The sequence below is a fragment of the Pelecanus crispus genome, chromosome 3 (assembly GCF_030463565.1).
Source record: "Pelecanus crispus isolate bPelCri1 chromosome 3, bPelCri1.pri, whole genome shotgun sequence".
Classification (NCBI taxonomy): Eukaryota; Metazoa; Chordata; class Aves; order Pelecaniformes; family Pelecanidae; genus Pelecanus; species Pelecanus crispus.
Window position 1 is genome coordinate 34,887,593 of NC_134645.1, and position 21,911 is coordinate 34,909,503.

General features: G+C 41.2%; 1 protein-coding gene across 2 annotated transcripts in view; it reads left to right on the plus strand.

Annotated features, from left to right (window-relative positions):
• ESRRG (estrogen related receptor gamma) overlaps positions 1-21,911 on the plus strand; it is a 378,341-nt gene that overhangs the window by 118,301 nt on the left and 238,129 nt on the right. The window lies entirely within an intron of this gene.

Here is a 21,911-nt window from a genome sequence, read left to right on the forward strand (position 1 = left end):
AGCTGGGGCATGGAGGGACTTGGCCCTCCTTCCCAACCTACCTCCCGCTTGCTGTGGGAGTTGGGGAAGAATTGCTGCTGGGCCCCGTTTTGTTGCCCAATAAAGCCTGTGGCAGGGCTCCCAGTGCCTCACTGGTGGTGGTGGTGTCATTGCAGGGGGAAGAAAGGACCCGCAGCGTAAGTGGGATGGTGCCTTCCCTCTGCTGGGGCTGCATTAATGCAGCAGTGTAGCAGCAGCTGTCCTTTTTAAACAGCTTTATTTGTATTACTTTTTTTTTTTTTTTTTTTTCCTCCCGTAGAGTAAGCTGACCAGATTTGCAGTTTATAAAACTAGGACAGCCTAGCAGGGGATAGGGTTGTCCATGCACCATCTTCAGGGGATAATAATAACCGTCAGAGAATGACTGCAATGACAATTGCAGAGAGAGGTGAATAGCTGTGTGCGGGTACCCGCGCAGTAAACAGTTTCCTTAAAGAGGGAAAGACAGGGAAGGCTCCCAGATTGGGTGCTGGCTTTCATTAGAGCCGGAGCGAAGCACTTGCCGAACAGTTGAACTCCGGACAATGTGCTCCTGTAAACTCTTCACCTCAGTATTGTTTAGAGAGAAGAAGGGCTGCAAGAATTGGTTTAAATAAATAAACAGAGCTAGCAAGGATCCTTTCAAGCTCCGGGTTTGCAGCTAGAAGTAAAATATTGTGGATAACAAAAAGAAATCGCTCTCTTACGAGCAGTGTTTTTCTTCTTGTGCCATGGATTTCTTTTTGTACTAGGCACCCAAGTGCGGCTCCTCCGATTTCCTCTGTCTCAGCTGGTCCCACCGAGCCAGGGTTAGTTGACGTTGGGAACATGCTCCAGGGGCTGCCTGTTTTATCTGGCTCTTCCCGAGGGGCTGGATTAGTGGGGTGCAGCGAGGGAAGGCAAAGCCATGGTAGTGCGGGCGTTTGAAGGTTTGTTAACGTAGCTGCTGGACGAACAGCGACTGCTGTACAAAACCTTCTGCTGGTTTGTACGCTCACCACAAGTTTTCCAGGGGAAAGATTTTTTTTTTTTTCCCCTGTGTATTTTGAACTGAGGTATAGAGAAAATGAAACACAATATGAAACAATCTTTGTTTCTTCTGTTCTGTCCAGGCCTCCGGGGCAAAGAAGAGCAAATAGCCCCGAGCCTACCCGGCGTGTTTGAATGCCGGCCGTGTTTAGGAACCTGCGGGTTCAACAAAGCCCTATTTACTTGTTGCTCACGAGACAGCTGATGCGCCATTCCCCTACCTGGTTCATGTTGTTCCCAGGGGCATTAAAAGTAAGAATTACAAACTTGTGCGTATAGAAGGGAGGATTGGATTACCTAGGGAAGATTATAATAGAATGGCTGTCAGTTTTTCACTTTTCCTCAGCCTTTAAAAGTGTAGATTCAGACTTGCATCTTTTCTCCTGCAAAAGTAGTATATGCACATGCATGTACATACATATATACGTATATGCCTCTCTGACAGACACCCAGACTTGAATTCTGCTCTTTCAAAGTGCTTTCTGTCTCCAAACTGAATCAGAGATACTTGATAACATCCTTCTATTTGGTTGCTATTGCTGGTTACCACCATATATCCCTGGTGCTGCTACAAACCAAGCTATTTGGATTTTTCCATCACAATTCATGTTTTAAATAGTCAAATACAGATAAGTCCCAGCTGTGTCGTAGCTTGGTGAATGTCATGAGGAGGTAGATCACTTAATTGGTATGTTTTAACCAAATCTTTTAAAGGAAATTGGAAAGGCACAAGAAATTAGAGACAGGAATTTTTTTTTTCTTTTAATATGGTGATAGAACCAAATTTAGATGAGGAAAAACTGGGACCGGAAGTCAGGTGTTTCTTGCTTTTTAACTTACAGAAGACTGTGAACTGATAAAAGCAGGAGGCAGATTGTATTTGTTAAAAGCCTCTGATATCTTGAAAGTGATATACATCATTCCATTTCTCGGCTTTCACTCCTGTCTAAACAATTTAAAGACAAAAACTAGACCGTCTATTTTGTGTACACATGTGGTTATCTATTTACCCATACGCATCAGTGTGTGCACATGTGTATATAAACATGTACCTCATAGGTGTGCTTTTAGAATGCTCTTCAGTAATTTTTTTCCCCCAACTACTAGATTCCAGTGTTTGACCCCCTACTTCAGAAAAACAAGAGATTAAGCAGGACCCATTATTTTGAACATCAAATGCAAGCCCTAAACCGTTGCTAGGATACAGGATGTGGCACTATAATGTTGCCTTGGTGTAAGGTTATATTGTCTTAAGTGTGGGGAGCAAGCCATATTATAAATCTAAGTAAGTTGATAGAGGAGATAACGATTGCTGCTCTTACACTGTAATTAAAAGGAGAGGAATGTGTATAAAACAATTCGGTCATATACTCGGCTTTTATTTGGACAGTAAGTGAAGCACTATCAATAAGCAATTTCATTACAGTCAGTATGGGTTTTGTCTACTTTCAGTTTCTATCTACGTTAATTTAGAGTAACTCTACGAGTTTATTATTGATTGACACCGGTTTAAGCAATGCTAAAATTTGGCTGTGATGTCAGACCTGTATAATTTTTGTTCTTTATTTTTCTGTTGTGATCATATTAATTGAAAGTTGGCTTCCAATTTCAGCGTTATCAATTCAGGGGTGTTATCTTACACTTTATATAGGCTCAAATGAGCTGCAAACTTGGTATGCTGTGAATAAAAAAAAAATGTTTGCCTTTGGTTTTGTTTGTTTTGGTGTTTTGTTTTGGTTTTTTGGTAGACTTGGTTGAGTTGTATAATTGTCTTGGATGTCACATCTAAATTGGCTCAGATGCCGTGTCTAAGTAAGCCAAATCCAGTGCATGTGTGACTGTACAAAAAAGAAGTGGATGTTTTTATTACTTTTAATTTGCTTTGTCTTTTCCTGGGGTGGGAGGGGGGGAGGACCAAAAAAAACCCCCAGCAAAACTGAGATTTTTCTTCTTTTTTTTTTTTTTTTTGTCCCCCCTGCCCACCCCCCCCCCACCCCCCCCCCTTTTTTTAAATCCCAGCAAGCTGTACTAAGGAATGGCAGTGGCTTATATGCAGCCCCTGCACGCAATTGCCACTCGTAAAGCAGCTGGCTCATGTGGAGCGAAAGCCTGCACTCTGCTGTAGAGCTGAAGTCTCTATCGCAGAGAAAAAAAGAAAGACCCTTGACTATACAGGCGGCAGGCAGGGGTAGGTGCAGGTGGAATGTGAATGTAGCTATCTCCTGGGTCAAGCTGTCCACTAAGCGCACGGTGGGCCAGATCGGCACGGCAGTCTCCTCACCTATGAAAATTACCCAGTGATTCTTGGCTTCTTCACCAGCATTGAGGCAGACAGATCATAGGCTCCTCCATGGGTCTTACCGAGATGCAAAAGGACCTTTTGATGTACGTAATGCAGGTGTGTTTGTCCTTGTCACAAATGCCGAGTTGAAGGGACATCCCGGCTGGTACCTCAGAAAAGTAGTGTAAGTTGGTGATGGATGATAGTAAACTGTGTTTATTGGGGCCAAAATGGTGCGTGTTTGGATGGAGCATAACCAAACAAGCCATTGTGGGTCTAACTGGTGCAATTAAAGAGGTTAGTACCTTCACGGAGAGAGATAACGTGAACTTTGCTGCTCTAGGAGTGGGTGCAGTGCGTGAAGCTGCTGAAGGTTGTACTGGAGTGGACTGGAAATGCTCTTGTGAGCAGCTGGTGGGGGTGTGCTGAGACACCGCTGGTCAACAGTGGAGGGCAACGACACCTTAAAGCAGCAGAGCTACTTCCAGCAGGTTTTTCTGTCCTTGTTCCCTCAGCTGCTGAGGTGCATCCAGTGTGGGAAGCACTGCAGGCTTTATTCCTTGCGTTGCCACAACAAAGAATTTCCTTTTCCAGGAGTAACAGGCAAGGATCGTGTGCTCAGTGTTCACGTAGTCCAACCCACTGGTTAATGGCTAAGAAGGTATTTCACATCCAGCAAACATCTGAGCTGTTAACTGTCAGAGAGCAGTTCTGGACAGCTGATTTGGGCTGTGTAGCTATGTTTTAGCAGAATGGGTTACGTCTGGCAGTTACTGATTTCAGTGTCTTCATAGTGTTGCACCACCTATACAAGATTCCGCTATTCGGTAGCAATTACTTTGGGGTCATTTTAGTCAAATGACGAAATACTTCCATACCTATTTAATCACATATGTGCGAATATCAGGTTAATTCTTGTGAAATCTCTTGTAAGATGTTAGTGTTATCTTCCCTATTTTATGCATAAAGACATGTAGATCCAGCCCATAGGCTAAAAGACACTTGAAAAATTAGATTTCTGTGTCAGGTGTCTCCTAGTTCTCTGGTCTCAGGACACTGTGATTTTAGAAGTGCAACTATGAGCCTAATGAAAATGAAGTTGGATGTGCAATAACAGAAGTAGAAAATAGTCTACATATTTTGGCTAAAAAGCCTTCTCCAAGGTCAAAAAGGGAACCAGTAGCAGAGCCAGGAATAGAACCGTTATCTCCCAGGCCTTTTCTTTTGCTTCTGTCCCAAAAGACACTATGCAAGGTACAATATCCATTTGACAAATTGCACAGTTATGTGATGAATTGCATTTATAATGCACATTTTATGGCCTCTTTTGGCCACTTCCTACTAATCCATCTTTCCTGGGGTATGTTCTTAACACTCCACAGCTCTCAGTGGCTATTAAACAACAACACAAAAATGTTCTTTTCTCCCAAATGTAGAATTTACCGCAACTTCTTTGGTCTGAAGCAGAGGTCTGGAAATATTCAGGCCTGCTCAAGTGACAGGTTTAAGGCCTGATGTCCTTCAGCCTAAGGGGGTAGGAAATACTTGTTATATGGAAAAGGGACATGGGAATCTCCCAACTTCTCATTAAAAACATAAATTCCTTCTACCTCTGCATGTTTATAAGGTCTGGTACTTATACATAATTCTATGATTTGGTACTAACTGTAATTTGGCCTTTTTTATAAGACTTGTATTCTCTAGCCAAAGCTTTGTCTCTCATTACTCATGTCGAATCTGTAGCAATCGGCAAGTTACCAATTACTTGTTCATGTCGTGTGTAATGTGCACATACATACACTTGCTGACTTACCAGTAATATGAGTGTTTCAGAATATAAAATGGTTATTTACTGTGGTTCCAATTCCTTGAATTTCTTGCAGTAAATACATATGTACTGTGGTGTAGGGTAAAGTGACTGGACCGGGGCCCAGGTTGCTGGGACATATATAGACTTAGGCTAAGGAAGTAGCTCTGATCCAGGACAGCTGGAGTTGAATGAAAGCCAAGCAGGACTTATGGGCGTCCTTGAAGTTAGGGAAGTAAGATCCTGGGCAGAGATTCATTTTAAGTATATGCTTCAGTCTTATGTTGAACTGAAGACTTGTCAAAGTTTCTGAGGCATCTTCATGGTGACGGTTGGATTTCTAGGGCTGTACTTGTACTACTACCACTAATGCATCATAGTCTTAGAAACATCACTTAACCTTTCTATCGCCTAGTTTATATACCTGTGAAGCAGGTATAAAAACACCTACCTCTCATAAGTCTTGTGAGAATTAATGAATACTGAAGTGCCTTGAAACTCTTGGCCAAAAGTCACTTACAGAGGTACAAATTAGCATAATTGTCCATGTCTATAATATTGTGTCTCTATATAAATACATGTGGTTGAAAACACAGTTAATTAAAAAAAGAAAAGTAAAAAGAAAAGAAAAAAAATATATATTCTAGGGTGCAAATCTGAAAATATTGCTATAAAACTGAGTCCTAAGCTCCAGGACAACAGAGGGCATAGATGAAAACACCTTTAATAGAAGTTACCTTTACTCTAAATTAACACCGTGAATGTACTTAATTTTCAGCAAACCTTGTGACCCTTTTCGCTCTCTATCCTTCTCCCTGGAAGACTGGGAGAAATAAACTTGTTACCACACCAGTTTTATCCTCCTGCTGTTGGCACTTTATATTGTGTTTCAGAAAACATGAGCCAGAGGAAAAAAAAAAAAAGTGTTTATTTTTAAATACGAAACTATGTGGACAATATTATTATTGCATTTCTTGAAATGTGTCCAGAATTTGAACCTGGAGGCAATAGACGTGTGAGAGTGAAATTGGTCCCAGACAGTTAATAAATTCTGAGCAGAGATGCATAAATCAGCGAGGGTATTTTTCAAACTTTTTTTTTTTCCCTCCCAAAGGGTGGGCATGGGGGAGGGGAAACGTCTTTGGAGAATTGTTTTCTATCAGTTCAGAAAATAGAGAAAAGAATTCAGCAATACCCAGTGCTGGTTAGCAGATTGTCATTTTTGGGTTTGATGTTCCTGGGTTTAATTGTCTTTCATGTGAACAATGGCAGGAGCTCTCTAGTGTGCCATGCGAGCATGATAAAAGGGGGCCGTTCTTGCATAGCAATGCCTTTTTTTTATTATTAGCGTAAAAAATTAGCAAGCTGGAAGTCGTTAGAAGGAGTTCCATTGGCATTAATTGTAATGCAGCCTGAATTTGTTTGCAGACCAGTGCGGCAAGACAATAGCAGCAGGGAAAAAAAGCAATATTAATAGCCTTTTACTTATTGTATCATTTTAGTGAACCTTAATAAGGTGTCTGCTGTCAACTGGAATTTATTAAAATAAAAAAAAAAGACATGGTAATTGATGTATTGCAGTAAGTATGGATGAGGGCTCAACTTGATTAATGTATGAGTTGGCTTTTTAAGGCATTTTAAAAAGGCTTCTTAACTGGGTCTTAAGAGACTGGCACAAGCCCACTGTAAACTACCTCATTGCAGTTGGAAAACAGCCTGACAGCTGCTGATGTCTCCTGTGGCTTTGCTTTTTTTTCTGATCAGAGAAAACTGAAGTAATATAGTCCTCGTCAATAATTGCAGTGCTTAAAAATCTTATAAAGGGATTTCTATTCTTCCCTCCGGAGATACCTTTTCAAAGGTTAAATTAGTTTTACTTGCGTGTGCTTCAAATATCTTGGTTCCCAATAAGGATCGAGTTTTGTTTTAAAGAAACTGCTAGTTTGTGTGTTGCATTGGATTAGCACCTTGCTGCATACCTTCTCTTTCCATATGAGATGAACACTGCAAAGTGTTTGGTTTAAGTCTAGTGGCAGTCCCCCAAAAAAGCTTCAAGATACTGACTCGCTTCACTAGTTTAGTTTAGACGCGAGTACTCTGTTTGTGTGGTTCTTCCCTTGTTTCGTACTGATGAACTTCACTTGAATTCATCAGCTTTGCTGTGCCATTTTACTACTCAACATAACTTCAAGAAGTAGTGGTGGAAAGATTTGCATAGAAGCCTGTAGGAATTAGGGACCCTGATACCTTTTGACTTCAGTGTGCACCTGATTTCAGGAAGGTTTCAGCCTAAAATATTCTGTCTGTCTAGGTTCTTCTCACACTGCCAAAATTCTGAAGGATATATAACAGGAAGGCCCTAACATGCGAGGAGGCTGTTTTATGTGGATTATAGGGAAACAGTTTTGTAGGAGTATGGATTATAGAACAGTAGTACTTCTGCAACTATAGATAGGTTTTTGTCTTAACACACCTGTTTTATCCTAGGTCAAACAACAAATATTTGGCACGCTGTATAGAGAAGTCGCTTGTGCTTATCTGGCGTTTCAGTTGTATCTACCGGGTAGTTCGTGAACAGACAGAGAAATGCGTTGTGAAGAACAGGTGGAGGTGTTGCCTATAGAAATTGTTCAGTTAGTCTGAATAAATATATTCCATATTTTCTGTTGGGGTTGCCATGAGCCTAAGGTGTAAGGTGAAGCGACAGCGTCTAGCTTTATTAAAAACTTCCAGATTTGTCTCCTAGGACAATAGGTGACTTTCTACTGGCTAGACTAATCACAGTTCTTCTTTCTGTACCGTTGTCCCCATCAGTGCTGCAAATGTCATCCAAGTAGATATCAAAGTCAAAGGGAGAGAAACAGACTTCTAATTTGTTACAGTACCATGTTGTCCTTCCTGATAGCTCCGGGCCTTTCCCAGAGGAAGTGCTCATGCTTCATTATGGATGTAAGCTTTATTAGTATAGACGTCATCAGGTTCAAGTGTTAGGAAAAGCCTCTGCTTGCTAACAAAGGCCGTGGCCTCAGATAATGCAACTGTTCTCCTTACTGAAGGTTGTAAGTCAGTGTCTATGATACTCTACTCTTCTCCTTGTTTTTTTGTGGGTTTTTTTTTTGTTTGGTTTGTTTTGTGGTTTTTTTTTTTTCCAAACATCCTGATCCTGCTTGGAGATCTTGCGTGATGCGATTATCCCTCTCTGAAGGCTAAAAAGGACAACTTGAATGCTCTGTTTTCAGTACGTTCCTTTTGCTTTGGATGCAACCACTTACCAGAGAAAAAGCCTAGTTGAAGTCAGTTCCGAAATCTGTGTATAACCTATAGTCAATTAATCCACAGACTGCCATATATGAATAATATTTCCTTTAAGACTACTTCTTCCAGTTTCAGATACCAGCAGTGCAACATCACAGTGTATGCACTTGTGAAATCCTCCCCCCTGCTTCTGGCAGGTTTGCTATTAAATGAAATAGTTGCATAGCTCTGAATATGAGTTTCAGCTTCTTTTTATGTTAGATTTCTGAACTTGAACTTCTTTCTATGCAGGCTACCTTCTGCACGAGAGATACAGCTGAGGGGTGATTTTTCTAGGAACTTTTTTTTCCTGTCACCTTTATTTTATCCAGTGACACTTCCTTCTCCAGTAGCTGTTAGGTAAAACCTTTGTTTCTCCTGTTCTCTGCCATCAGGTGAGAGGAAACTTGAATGCCTTGATAGTGGTACAGCACTGCATTAATTGCAGCTCCCTCCCCTTCTTCAGCCCATTGGCCAACTGGGCTTTCTAGTTCCAAGAAACACTCTAGTGGCTCCCATATGCCATGGAGGATAATATTTAAATATAGACATCTTAGATATTTACTCTTCTAGTTATACCGCTGTGGCAGATGCTCCAGTGGTCCAGCATTAATATCTCTGTGATCTATGCAAAAAAACATGCTGTCCCAATGGTTTCTTCATTTAGCCTAACTCACAGTTTACATAATAATTCACTTCAAGGTCTGATTCACCTCAAGTCATTTTCTCCTTCTTATTCCCTTCTCTCCTTCATTTTTAGGCATGGACTCTCTGAAATCTCTTCCTGAATATACCCAAAGGTTGCAAGCATTTGAAAGCAAAGTGTGGATTCTGATCAAAATTTTACAAATGGTTTCCATTTTATTAAGGAGTCAGATTGAAGACCATTAATAAAATGGAAACTCTGCAGCTTAATCTAACCTTGATATATTTCTAGCCTAATGCATCTGCTTATAGCCCTGTCACCGCTGGATCTGAGCACCGAGAGCATTGTTGAATACATTTTCATACCTTTGCATTTTTTTCCCTCCCTTTCCCAAGTTAGGCCAATTCTCAACTGTTCTGGGCATCTTTCTCTTCCTGACTTTGGCTAGGCTTAGAAGGGCCATGCCAGCCTTTATTTAATGCCCTATTTGCTGCTAAATGTACAGTTGTTTAGTAGGAGTGATGCAGAAGGGAGACTGAACTTGCGGCAGATTTTGGAGGGAAATAAGACTGGGTGCTACACAGCTTAATTATCTGCAAGAAGTGTTATGTTGATGAGCAACCCCATAGCACAACCACATCCAAATAATAAGTAGTGATGGTGACCACGCAGAAGTCTGCAGGCCTGACTCAAGATTTCACTTTCACAGAATTCGGGTTGCCCACCATGTTTGGCTCTGCTGAAACTTCTGCTTTGCTATGAACTTTATGTGGACCTTGTGCATAGCTGTGACTTTTCTTTCTCCCAGCCCAAAAATTCAGTTTTCCCCGTTGATGTACAGAAGTGACCTCTTCTACTTAGGTTGCAGGTATGTTACAGATCTGACTGAATGGATTTATCACCGAGTTGTGGGTTATCCCTGAGTGGTAACTACCACACAACTATAAAATATTATTAATGTAATTATTTAATAGTTGTGATTAGAAAGTGGAGTTGCAGGTGTTACAGAGCAGGTGTTTCTTTAGAAGTTCAAAAGATGCTTCTCCCAGCTCTTAGGTTGAACCTGACCCTAGCGAATGGATTCAAAAATTGACTTTGCAACATGGATCAAAAATTTGGGGGTAATCATGAATTTGCTTGCACTTGCAATTTTTCAGGTGCATGCTTGAAAAAGCCCTGTTTCCTCTTTTGTTCGGGTACAGCGACAAAGACTGGTGCAAAGTCCTTTCGGTAGCACTGAAAGAGGTCTTGTCTCTCAGCATCAGAGCACGAATCTCAGATTCCCTCTTCTGAAAGTGGCCTCTAGTTATTACATGCGTAAAAATACAGATGATCTCTGCCAGACATACACGGAGCCTAGGTGTCTGTGCTGACACATCAATACAAAGGACTGTTATCACAGGAAAATGTCTCCTTCTAAACCTGGGTTTAAACTAATATGAACAGACATATAAAGGCCCCGGCGGGTGACCTTTGCTCACACGAGAATATGTCTGCTCAGGGATTTCTTAGTTCATGTTAATTGATTGCCTGATGGGATTGATTAACTAATTGATTTACTGTGGTTTGTGGCTTAACGCAAGGATTGGCCTAGGTTATACTTCAAAAGTTTTTGACGTGGAAGAGAAATTTGGGAAAAGCCGGCACTAGCGGCAGTAGTCTTTTTGAGTGCGACTCCAGTGTATTAAGCTAGATGGATCCCATTCTGAGACTATTAATACTTAGCATGAGTAACGGTTTATAGGCTGGCTTAGAGCGAAGTGAGCTAGGGAGTGAATTTACAGTGCCTTTGTTAACCCATAGTGATTTTGTGTAAGCCCACTTTAAGTGCATGTTAATAATGTCAGTGTGTGAGGTATCCATCTTCCCTCTTATCCCTTTGCAGGCAAAGGCGGAGGGACTGCTGATGGGGTCTGTGCTCAAAGTCATTGTCCCTTCCCTCTTTCTGCAGGAGCGGGCTCCTAATCATTATTTTCCGTGTGCCTTTACTCCCCCCTCACCATGGTGTGTATATACTCGAGCTGTTCTTACCATGGAGGTGTAGAGAAAGAAATTCAGACCCTCACAGGAGACCAGCCTTTCAGCAAAGAGTACCCCCAGTGCTTTGGTCCGCATGTGTGTCTGCTTCCTGGCAAAAAATGACATTTAGTGTGAGACACCAGAACCAAAGTTCAGATCTATATGACAATTTTGAAAGCATATTCTAAGTACCTGGTGGCTGCAGTTGAAATGGCTTTCCTCTTGCTTGTATAAACTTGTTTGAAAGAACTCATGCTGTAGACCTACAGTGAGGGCGCAATAGACTTTCTGTTCACCCTCTTGGGTACTTCTTGGTACTTAGGAGACTCAAAAAAAAAAAAAAAAAATTTCCTATTAACCCGTTTTGAAAATAGTCTTCCCATATCAAAGCATGTTTAAAAAGCAGATTGCATTTGATAGCAGTAGCTAAAATGCAGTAAGAAGCAGCCTTTTGATCTGTTGCAAATAAACTCTTTTGCAGATAAATATATTACAAGTGTATTTTTGTTCATTTGCTATCAAATTTAATAGCAACCAGTGGAACTGAGTTCAACCAAAATGGTTTCATATCAGACTTTGAATACATACTTTTAAATATTAAAAGATAATGATTTGTATGGCATTGTTATATAATGCATTTCTTGTCTTCACTTGTGTGCATGTGACAAATTCCAGTCGATAAGCCCAGGACTCTGGAGTCAGTTGTCTGGCTAGTTATTAAGATTAAGATAAGTACTGAGAAGGGAAAGATACAGCGCATTGTACTGCCCTGCTGGGACGGGGCCACCTCGGATTCCAAGTGTAAACAATGCATTAGTTCTCCCTGGCTTATTTCAAACCCGAGGTGTACACTGTAAATATTTGGGAAATATGATGGAAAGAGTGAGGAAAGGCTTTTTTTGTTTTTTACCCATTAAATGTTACTACTAAAAAGTGAACCTTAGCCCTGCCTCGGGTCCCAAATCATTAGCTATCTGTAAAAACCCAAGACCAATTTCTGTTAATTAGTTCTGAAGAATAACTTTTTTTTCCCCGTACCCAAGCCATAAAACAGCAGACGGACATTTGGACGGCGTTATCACTAGGCTCTTAGTGCTGAATGTGCCACAATAACAACATAGTTAATGCTCGCACAGCAAAGCTCAATTAGGGTTTTGGGGGTAAAAAGGGGAGAATAGGACTGGAAGGCCTGAACTACAGAACACTGAAGCTAATGCAAAGTCTCCTTAGGACTTGAGTAAACTTTGCATTGGGTGTAAAATGAAAATTAGTGAGGTCAGTGCTTTCTGAGCGTGTTGGAGCCGTTATTGTTGGTGTCTCCGTGGTGGAGTCCTAAGGGCATCGCGCTGTCTTTGCCAAAGGGGGAGAGGGAGAAAGTTTTCTGTTGTTCCAAAATATTACTGAGGTATTAAAGATAAACATTTCCTGAAGTTCCATTGTTGATTCTCACTAACTATAATAAATATGCGCTTTGCTACAAATCGGTAGGCAGCGCTTTCAAGACAGCAAAGTTTGACTTGTCTGTAGGATCACTGGAGGAGTGATAGAAAGCAGTAATTTAGAATAATAGAAAGTGTATTGAAGCTGCGTGCTGTGCAATGTAGACCGCTGGGTAGCAATTATTTTTTGATAATGAATTTAAAACTAGATATATGGAAATGGTTATATAAAATGTATATACTGCTAAACAGCTAACTAGTCCTTGGGGTTTGCATTTTCTTCGTCTGTATGTAAATCATTTCAGCAAGCATGATCTAATGAGTCAAAAACTGCTCTGAAATTTGAATTTAGATTTGCAAGATACTTTTTTAAAATCCCTATGCCCTGCTTTATGGTATGGACCTTACAGTGAAACTATGCCTATCCTCTGATTAATCCCTTCTTATGAGGAGATAGTTTGTAGGTTTTATTGTGTTTCAGAAGGGTTATTTCTAATCTCTGGGAATATCCTGCATTAGTGGGGGTGGGAAATTAAGGAATATTCAAAACCATTCAAGAGAAACAAAGAGCACAGCTGAGTGGTCCCCAGTGACCCCTCCTAAATCTGATGTTTCTTATGCGGTGGGAAATAAAAAAAAAAAAAAATAGTTAACTGTGAAAGGCTATCTGACAAAACCATGCAAACTGCTTTTTCCTGAGCGTCAGAAAGTTCTATTACTGAATTAGAAGCTGTCTCTTTCCTTCATATACCAGTTAAATCATTGTGCTTCCTTAGCTCCCCTAAGGTATACGCTACGATTTCCTCTTAACCAGCAATGAAGATAAATAGCTCCTGTATCTTTGCTGTTTACAGTTATCTTAAGCAAAACCAAAATTAAAACAGAATCAGTACGGCATCAGTTTCTTACAGAATCCTGAATATACGACAAAAAGTTAGAATACCTCAGAAAGGATATATATGAAATAGAAACTATGCGTATATACTTGCGTGTATATTTATAACTTCAATTACTAATAGACTTTTAAAAAAAAAAGTAATTAAAATGATATCTAAGCTTGATGTGCTGTAACCAGATAAATGAAATGTACAGAATGGACTGGAATATTTGGAATACCACTCTCTGTTTCCCACCCCCTTTTTCACGGCGTGAGCATTATATCATGGTTGTGTACATTCCAGTTAGCTGCAAGTGAGAAATCACTGCTGAGGTCGCTGAAATGTCAGTGCCACATACGCTGAGGACAAAAATGGATGGAATTCCCTTTTATAACTCTAATTATCGAAACTCATATGATGCTGTGTAATGCAGTCTAACAGAGACACTGGCTGGCTGAAAAGCCCTACAAACAAACCTATGCCGTAACCTATTTTAGATTTTTAAACATTTCATACACCAGGTGAGTAAGTTTAGTCTCTGGCACACGCATACGGCTTTATGCTGTGTATTCACTCAATGCTCTTGAAACCAGCTACATGTTTTTAAAGCTCTTTAGCTGAACCCCTGAAATACCCAGGTAGTTAGCATTCCTGCCAATTTGATATGATTGAGACCTTTACTTGAACTGACCTCAGAAGGAATAGAAGACTAATTGAGGCAGCCCTAGTTCTAGCTCTCTAGAGGTGTAAAACACTGCAAATGGTATCTGGTGCATGCATAAAGAGGTTTACATAGTGGAAGGGGGATATGGGAAGGAAAAGAAAGACTTGTCTTTCTCCATCTCTCAGCAGCCTTCTACACCCTCTCCCCAAAGCTTCAAGAAAAAATAATTTTATTTCTATCTTAATGTTATTGCATGGTAAAATAATAAGCAAAAAAAAAAGAAGGGTAATGCACCCAAACAATGCAAAAGGTAAAATTAGGACAGTGCTTGGGTGCCTCAGGGCTGTAATTAAAGCTATCTACATAAAAAGAGATATTCTGCCTCAGATTTATGTTCGGAGGAGGGGGGGGAAAAAAAAGGGTGAAAGTGAAACACAGCAAAAGAAATTCGTAATTCCAATGTATTCAACTTGCCCATCAGAAGAAATGGCATTAATTCAGGTACCCAATTACTGTAATGTGGTTCAGAGCACCTCAATAGGTGTTTCAGTCTCAAGCCAGGACTAACATTTGTAATCCTTTAAATGCACTTAAGAAATTGATGTTACAGCCCCACAATCTGTTAGGGGCCTTGCTTCCTGGCTGATTGCAAAGTATCCCACCATTAATTGGATCATCAGAATGTGATCCGCGTTCTGGTCCCCGGATTATGTAAGACTGACTTTGCTCTGACGCGCTGAACCAGAGGCTTCTTTTGCTGGATATTTTGACCCTTAATGTAGATAAGTGGTATTTTTCATCAATCTTAGCTTGCATTAAAAAAGGGAAATGTCAATTCAATGTGGGGCGTTTAACTTAATTCAACATCTTTTAATTTAATACCTTGGAAAAGTTAGTCTGTCTCCGACCTGCCGGAGACTTCTGCTGATGGAATAGTTTGCGGAGCAGGGCTGGAGGCACGTCGTTCCCGCTCCATAACACGGTCAGGTCCCAAAAGTCTCTTCGTGCTTCGTCCCTGTATGAAAGGGAAAGAGAAAAAAAAAACCCAAAACAACAAACGCCCCCCTGACCGTGCTTTGCCGTATTGGTAATGAGTTTCCTCAGCTCCTTTGGACAGTTCCCTAATGACTGCTCTACGTGCCTGAGGGAAAAGAGACAAAAAAATTAATTCAGTGTTTACTGCCGTGTTTTCATCTTGGGCTTCAGGTTTTCTTGATTTTTTTTTTTTTTTTTAAATCTTTTTTTTGTGTGTGTGAATCAGAGTGCTTTGATTAATTCGCTCAATATTCTTAACGTGTTTGGTGCTACAATAACAGCTGGTTTGGAAATCCTCTGCATGGACTAGACCTAAAATCCTACTGAAAATAGGGGGCATTCTTTCTTAAAGAAGGAGGCTTTACCTAAAAAAAATTATTACCAGAATAGGTACAGGATGTGTCATAACACCTTTTCTCTTTTTTTTTCTTTTTTTTCCCCCCCTCTCTTTTCTTGTACTGCATCACACAAGCCCTCCTAGTGCTTCTCTTCCTGCTACTGAATGTGTTTGTCCCAGCGGTACAGACAGAAGTTCAAAGGCAACTGCAACAAAGAATTTTGGGGTTTGGTTGTGGGTTTTTTTCTTTTTCTTTTTTTTTTTTTTTTTTTTTTAAGTGAAAATAGTAAGCTGCTTGGTTTTCTGGGCGTTGCAGTGAGCATCAGATTCACTTGAGTCTTATCATAGCTTTGGGAAAACCATTATATGGTATGGTGTCTCTTGGCCTCATGGTTGTTAGGAGTGAAGATGGTGAGGTGAAGAGAATAACATTAGGTTTCATGACCAAAGCTTTATGTTTCTTCTGGAACTGACAGTTTATAATCCTGGGTATGGCGATGATTTCAGTAAAGTTAGTACCTGCTACCTACATATACATCAAAAAAATCACTGGCAGAACCTGACTTTTTTCCGTGTTTCAGAGAAGGAGCAAGCTCTTTTCATGTGCATCACACAGGCAGAAGCTCATAGAAATAATTTTGCAGCTGAGGCTGGCTGACTCAGGTCTCCTTCCTTTTGTTTTCTGTCAAGAACTCAGTCCTATTTTTCCAACTCTCTCCTGTCCCCCTTCTTTTGCAAGTACTTAAAAACTAGTACCATGCTGTGGGCAGGAAAAACTGCCGATGTACAGCAATGATGGAGGGGGTGGTCAGACTTCATGTTTCGCTGCCATCTTCTAGGTTGTGGAGATGTTTTTTGAGAGGTCTTTAGAACATTACGGGTTGAGGAAGAACAAGCTTTTGAGGCAGCATCTTTCTGTTTCCTGAGAAATGTTCAATCCCAAGGAGAATCGAACTGAAGAGGGTGGTTCTTGCATTTCTCCCACTCCTCTGCTGGCCAGGACCAATTCAAAGTCTGCCATGTAGGAGGGGAAAAAGAGGTCAAAACTTTGAGGCAGGGAGTTTAAATAGCAGGCTTGGGACAGTCTTGTTAGACGTCTCATCCATATGGGTTTTGCAGTCACTTAGGAGACACCCTGTGAGCCTTCTCAGTGTGTCGGAGAACATAGCTGCCCTCGTCTTTGGTCCACACTAATTAAATTTTGTAGATTAGCAGAATACCTAGGTTAGCCTTCTTGCTGGATTTGCAGAGACAGTAAACACAGATGCATGAAAAGGCTTTTGGTGGGAGATATTTTTGTGATCTTGAACGCAGATAGGAAGAGAACTGCTTTGGTGTCTGGAGTCAGCTGACTGTTTATTAACAATTAACTGTGCACTGATCAGGAGGAGGCAGAGTTTCTGTTGTTGGGTTGGGGGTTTGGGTCTGTGTGAGGTTGCTGTTACTCGTACAAGGTATGTGGCTCACACATAAATGCCTGACCTTGCTTTTTTTCCCCTCCTTTTTTTTTTTCTTTCTCCTTTCTTCCTGATATGAATTGAATAGGCAGGTAGATATATGCAGTTCTGGTCAGCCTAATTGGCGCTAGAGGTGATATGGTGTTACACTAGGACAGGATAACCTTTAGGCTCCTGGCACAAGAAACATGCACTCAATTCCCAGCAGTTCTCTGACTGGTCTGTTTAAATTGCAGTACGTATTGGTCATGGTAGTCTTCTCTCTTTGCACTTGTACAGCTCCTGGTGTGGGAGGATCTCACCTGGAACTGTAAATATGCCAAAATGGAAATAAGAGCGCTGGCTAGAGATTCCTATGAGCAGGTGACCAGCTTGCAAAAATATAATACTTTTCTACCAAGCATGTTTCACGTTACAGTATTTGAATCTCTGTTTTCCTTGAAACTGCCCCCATGGATGAAGAACGTGAGTTCGTGCTGTGATGTTACATACTTGCTATACTAACATGCAAAGAGAAGTCTGAAGATAGTCTACCCTTGATTGGTTTAGTGTGGACTTGGTAGTGTAGGTTAATGGTTGGACTGGATGATCTTAAAGGTCTTTTCCAACCTAAACGATTCTATGATTCTATGTATACTTACGTATTATCCATGAGGGAATTACACCTACTTAAGCTTAAATATTTTAACAAGCAGTGTTGAAGGAAGTTCGTTTGGCCATGTTCAGACCTGTTATAAGCAGAATTGCCTTTCCTGTAGTGACTGAAGCTGTATCTATTTTGGCCAGACCTAAGCTTAGCTCGGAGACTTCCAGATAAGTGCTAGTCTCACAACTCGGCTCATTCAACACCCATACAAAGCTCTTTTTTGAAAGGAGAAATATAAAGCAATATAGGTAAGTCTATAATTATTTTGGCCACAGAACAAACATATTGTTTCTTCCTGCTTGGAAGGGCCTAACCTTCTGTAGGGAGAGTAGGATCTGTGATATCTCCGGTATTGATAGCGTTCCTACAGCAACTGCGTTTTCCAACAAGCTTTGTACTCGCATAAGATGCTTGTAAGTTATTCCTCTGTATGGAGGGGGAAGGAAACCTTTCGTAGCTTGTGGCTGTGCCTTCCTGGGCAATTTGATTTTAAACACAGACAGTGTTTTGCTGTATGGAGTTGCATTGGAAGTGCGTCACTTCCAATCTGTTTAATTGGAGTGTTGGGTGACACTTGTCCGCTCCTTTATCCCTGGATAGAAAGCTGATCTGTGTTTTAGCTTTAAGTACACTACAAGGTTGGAAAGTAGAGTTGAGTTTGCAATGAAGCAGATATATTGGCTTCCCATGTTTTGAAGACAAATGGAGTCTCATCCATCGCTGCTATCCCAGTATGCCGGTGCTGTTTCAGGCTGCTTTGGGTTAGGATTTCAGTTTGCCCTTCTTTCCTAATGGGGTCCCTTGGTGGAGAATGCCATCCAAGTGCAGGATGGATGAGATGCCCTAAGGACCTGTATCAGGCTTGCCTTTAAGCAGTGCCTTGCTGAACTGTGAACTGGGCTTTTCTTGGAGTGCTGCAAGAGGATATGAATTCAACTTTGAGGCAAAAAAGAAGGGAATAAACACCACATACAGCAGCATATGTCAGCCTGAAAGCACACAGTATTCGGTGGCAGTATTAATACGCATCTGAAATGATTTTCTTGTGGTGTCTTAAGTATTTCCCAGGGGCTTCTTTCTTTGTTCTAACTCCCCGTGGAAGGGGCAGAGAAAAATGGCTGGTGCGTTCGCTTCGGCCACTGTCAGCGACAGGCTTGCAGCAGAATTAATTCTGTCCTCTCTAATGACCGTCAGTTACCTCATTGCTAGGGAAATAGCCCCCTCCGTCTGCAGGACCATAGCAACTAAGTTTCATTGCGCAGGACAACATGCTTCTCTCCTCTGAAGTGTTTCTGCTTGCCTGTATGGCCAAGCAGCACCGGTTTCCCTGTTTGGTAATGCTTACCTGTCCCAGGGTAGGCTGTGTATTGACAGCTTGCATGTCCACTGCTTGGCATGTTTCTGGTTTTGGTTTTTCTCTGAAAAGTAAACCCTATGTTTCCTTCACTTTGTGGGCGAGGGGGAATGGGGAGATATAAAACAAGGGGGCAGGATGAAACAAACCCACGTGCTGTATCCATCGTGATCATATCCTCACCTGGGCTTCTCGGTTCCCTGGGAAGATATGTTTGCAAGACCAGGTGGATCTCTGTAAATACTGAAGGTTTTTTGCATTGGGATGCATACTTTTTGGGGGTTGGACTCCTGCTTGAATTCGTGAGTCCACCTTTCACGCAGGCCCAACCACACAAAATGCAAATACTTTTCAACGTTGATTAATTCAGCAAATTCAGACCATCCTACACAGTGGTGCAAAACAAATACCCTGTTTCCATTTCCCAAACCTGCGCTCACTACGAACTTTACCCATGCAATTAGTTGGATGCTGTTGCTAAAAATGTAGGACAAAAGTGTCCTGTAAGGGAGCGCTAGTCAGCATACTTTGATATGTTGTGAGTGATAGCTCACATGTACTAGGGTGTGAAGCTGAGCAAGTGTCTTTTAAATGGTTGATTTGGGTTTCAGTGTTGAGCCCAGCTGTTCCTTGAAACGCTCTGTATGGTACAGTAATTTAGAGTGTAATGCTCTTGTATAAGGAGGCAGATGTGAATCACAGGTGAACTACTTCTGAGCAATGACAAGGGTGTGAGCGCTCTCCCTGCCCTTGTCTTTCCCCTTCCAGTCTCTTGTTCTCCTATATATATTTTTTTATTATTTTTTTCTTTCCTCTTGCCAACTCTTTGCAACACAGGCAGGCATGTTCCAGTGTGACTATGATGAGCCTGCTACATACTGTTTAATCTGGTTCTTGTGTTTGATTTTAATGTCTGTCTTCACCTTGCCTACCCTAAGAAACCCGTACTGCCTCAAGTAGCTTTGAATGTACCAATAAGTGTATGTTATGGAGTGAGAAGTGAAATGGAGAATGTGTCTTCACCCAAGATTTGGAAGTGGTAGAAAATGACCTCTTACACTTCTTCTGCTTTTTAGATCTTTAAGCCCTAAGCCACCCTAAATCTACCATCCCTATAAAAAGCTGCATTTTATAAGGCTTTAGGAGGCTTGCTGACCTTGCAACCTACTTTGTAAGGAGTCTGCACCCACAGCTATTAAACAAAATTAATTTCAGCACTTTTAAATTGTTAATCTTGCAAAAGACAACTTGCTTGCTCTCCAGTGATCCCACAGGTCATCATTCTGTGAGCTGCAAGCCATTGCCAGGGTTCATGGCTCTGAACATCATCAGTCTGCTTGTGGTCTCCCAAACGCCTTGCAAAATTAATTCCTCTGCCCTCTGCTTTTCCTCTCCAGCAGCTCTTTGAGATCCAGGCACTTGGTGAGCTCTATGTGTGTAGCAGCTATTCACCAGTAGCCACGCCACAGATTATTCCCATTTTAAGGTTACTCTATCCTAAATCTGTGCTTCCAGTCCTCAACTTGTGATAATGAACTTTGGGCAGCAGGGCATGAATTCAGGTAGGAAATGACAGTTTTAGCCTTCAGTGTTAGGGCTTCTATTGAAAGAGCTACGTCTCTTGTAAGTTAAGTTTCTCCATACCCATGGGGCAGATGCTTTACTAGGTACTAATTTATTTTGAATCTTCTTAAGTGTATTTTTTCTGCCTGGCCATGAAGCTTGGAAATGTTGCCTTTTTTCCTCCAGGTAGTGATATGTGTGAATGCACTGGGGGTGGGGGAGAAAGTGCGTGCTGTATCTGGTATTATCATGCCTGGTTGTCCCTGCTCCTTCCACCTCTTTTGTCTCTGCCACTCAAGCCAATTTCAGCCATCCGCCGACTCTCATTTGAGATAATAGCCTCTCTTTTTACTGTTGTCTTGTCATGTTTGATTCGGCAGCACAAGGGTTTTAAATTAGCCAAAACGTTTGCATGCTGGGCTTACTCCGCTGCCACTACCAGTTGTAGAGCCACTAAACCACTTGATGCTGAAATTGATGATTGCTCGGAAGGAATAAGAAATTGTTGGTGGCTACCGGGAAGATTCGTTCACGCCGAGCCCCTTTTAAGAAACCTAGGGGGGAGGGAGAGAGAGATTTCCTTCATTTTCCCGCTGCCTGGCTGGTGGTTGCATTGTGCTTGTGCCAGGTTCCTGCTGAGTGATTACAGCCTTGCTAGGCTGCGTAGTTCCTGTGATTTCAACATAAAAACAGAAGAAGAAAAATACAGAGGGAAAGGAAGGGGGGGTAAAGCTCCAAAGACTTGCAGTTCAATTCAGTAACGTGGAATTGTGATGCTTTAACTCACTGCCCGCTTTTTGGGGTTGGTTCTTTTTTATCTAATTTATTTCCCCTGGCTAGAAGTTTACTTGTTAGAAGTTATCGGCCTGCCTGAGTTGGTGATGCTAAACCACAGCTGGGCTCTAAGCAAGAAGTTTTTAATATTCTCTGGATTGAAGACGATCCATAATTAACGGGATCTGGGATCACCAAGAAACTACAAAACAAATAAAACCCCCACATCCTCCCCAAAATGCCTTTTACTTGTTTGTATTCCTGTTTAAAGATATGGAGGGCCAGCATTTATAAGTGAAAAGGTGATGACAGGCACTTGAGAAACTGTACAAAGAGAAAACAAAGGAAGCTGTAGAATTAAATGTGAATGACTAGGGTTGCATGAGGGATATAATTCTATCTCAGAACTATATACAATCACATATGGGAAGTGAGAGAGGCATCTTTTATTTCCATTGAGTGGATTTGGTTTCTTTTTTGAAGAAAGAGTATGTTTTGGCTTGCTTTGTTTTATTTTGCGGGTTTGGTGGTTTGTGGGGTTTTTTGGGTTTTTATGTTTTGTGGGTGTGGGTTTTTTGGGGGTTTTGTTTTGGTTTTGTTTTTTTAAATATTCTAGCACTAGTTTTTGGGTTATGGTGATGATAGGTAGTCAAATGGTCAGAAAAGGTCA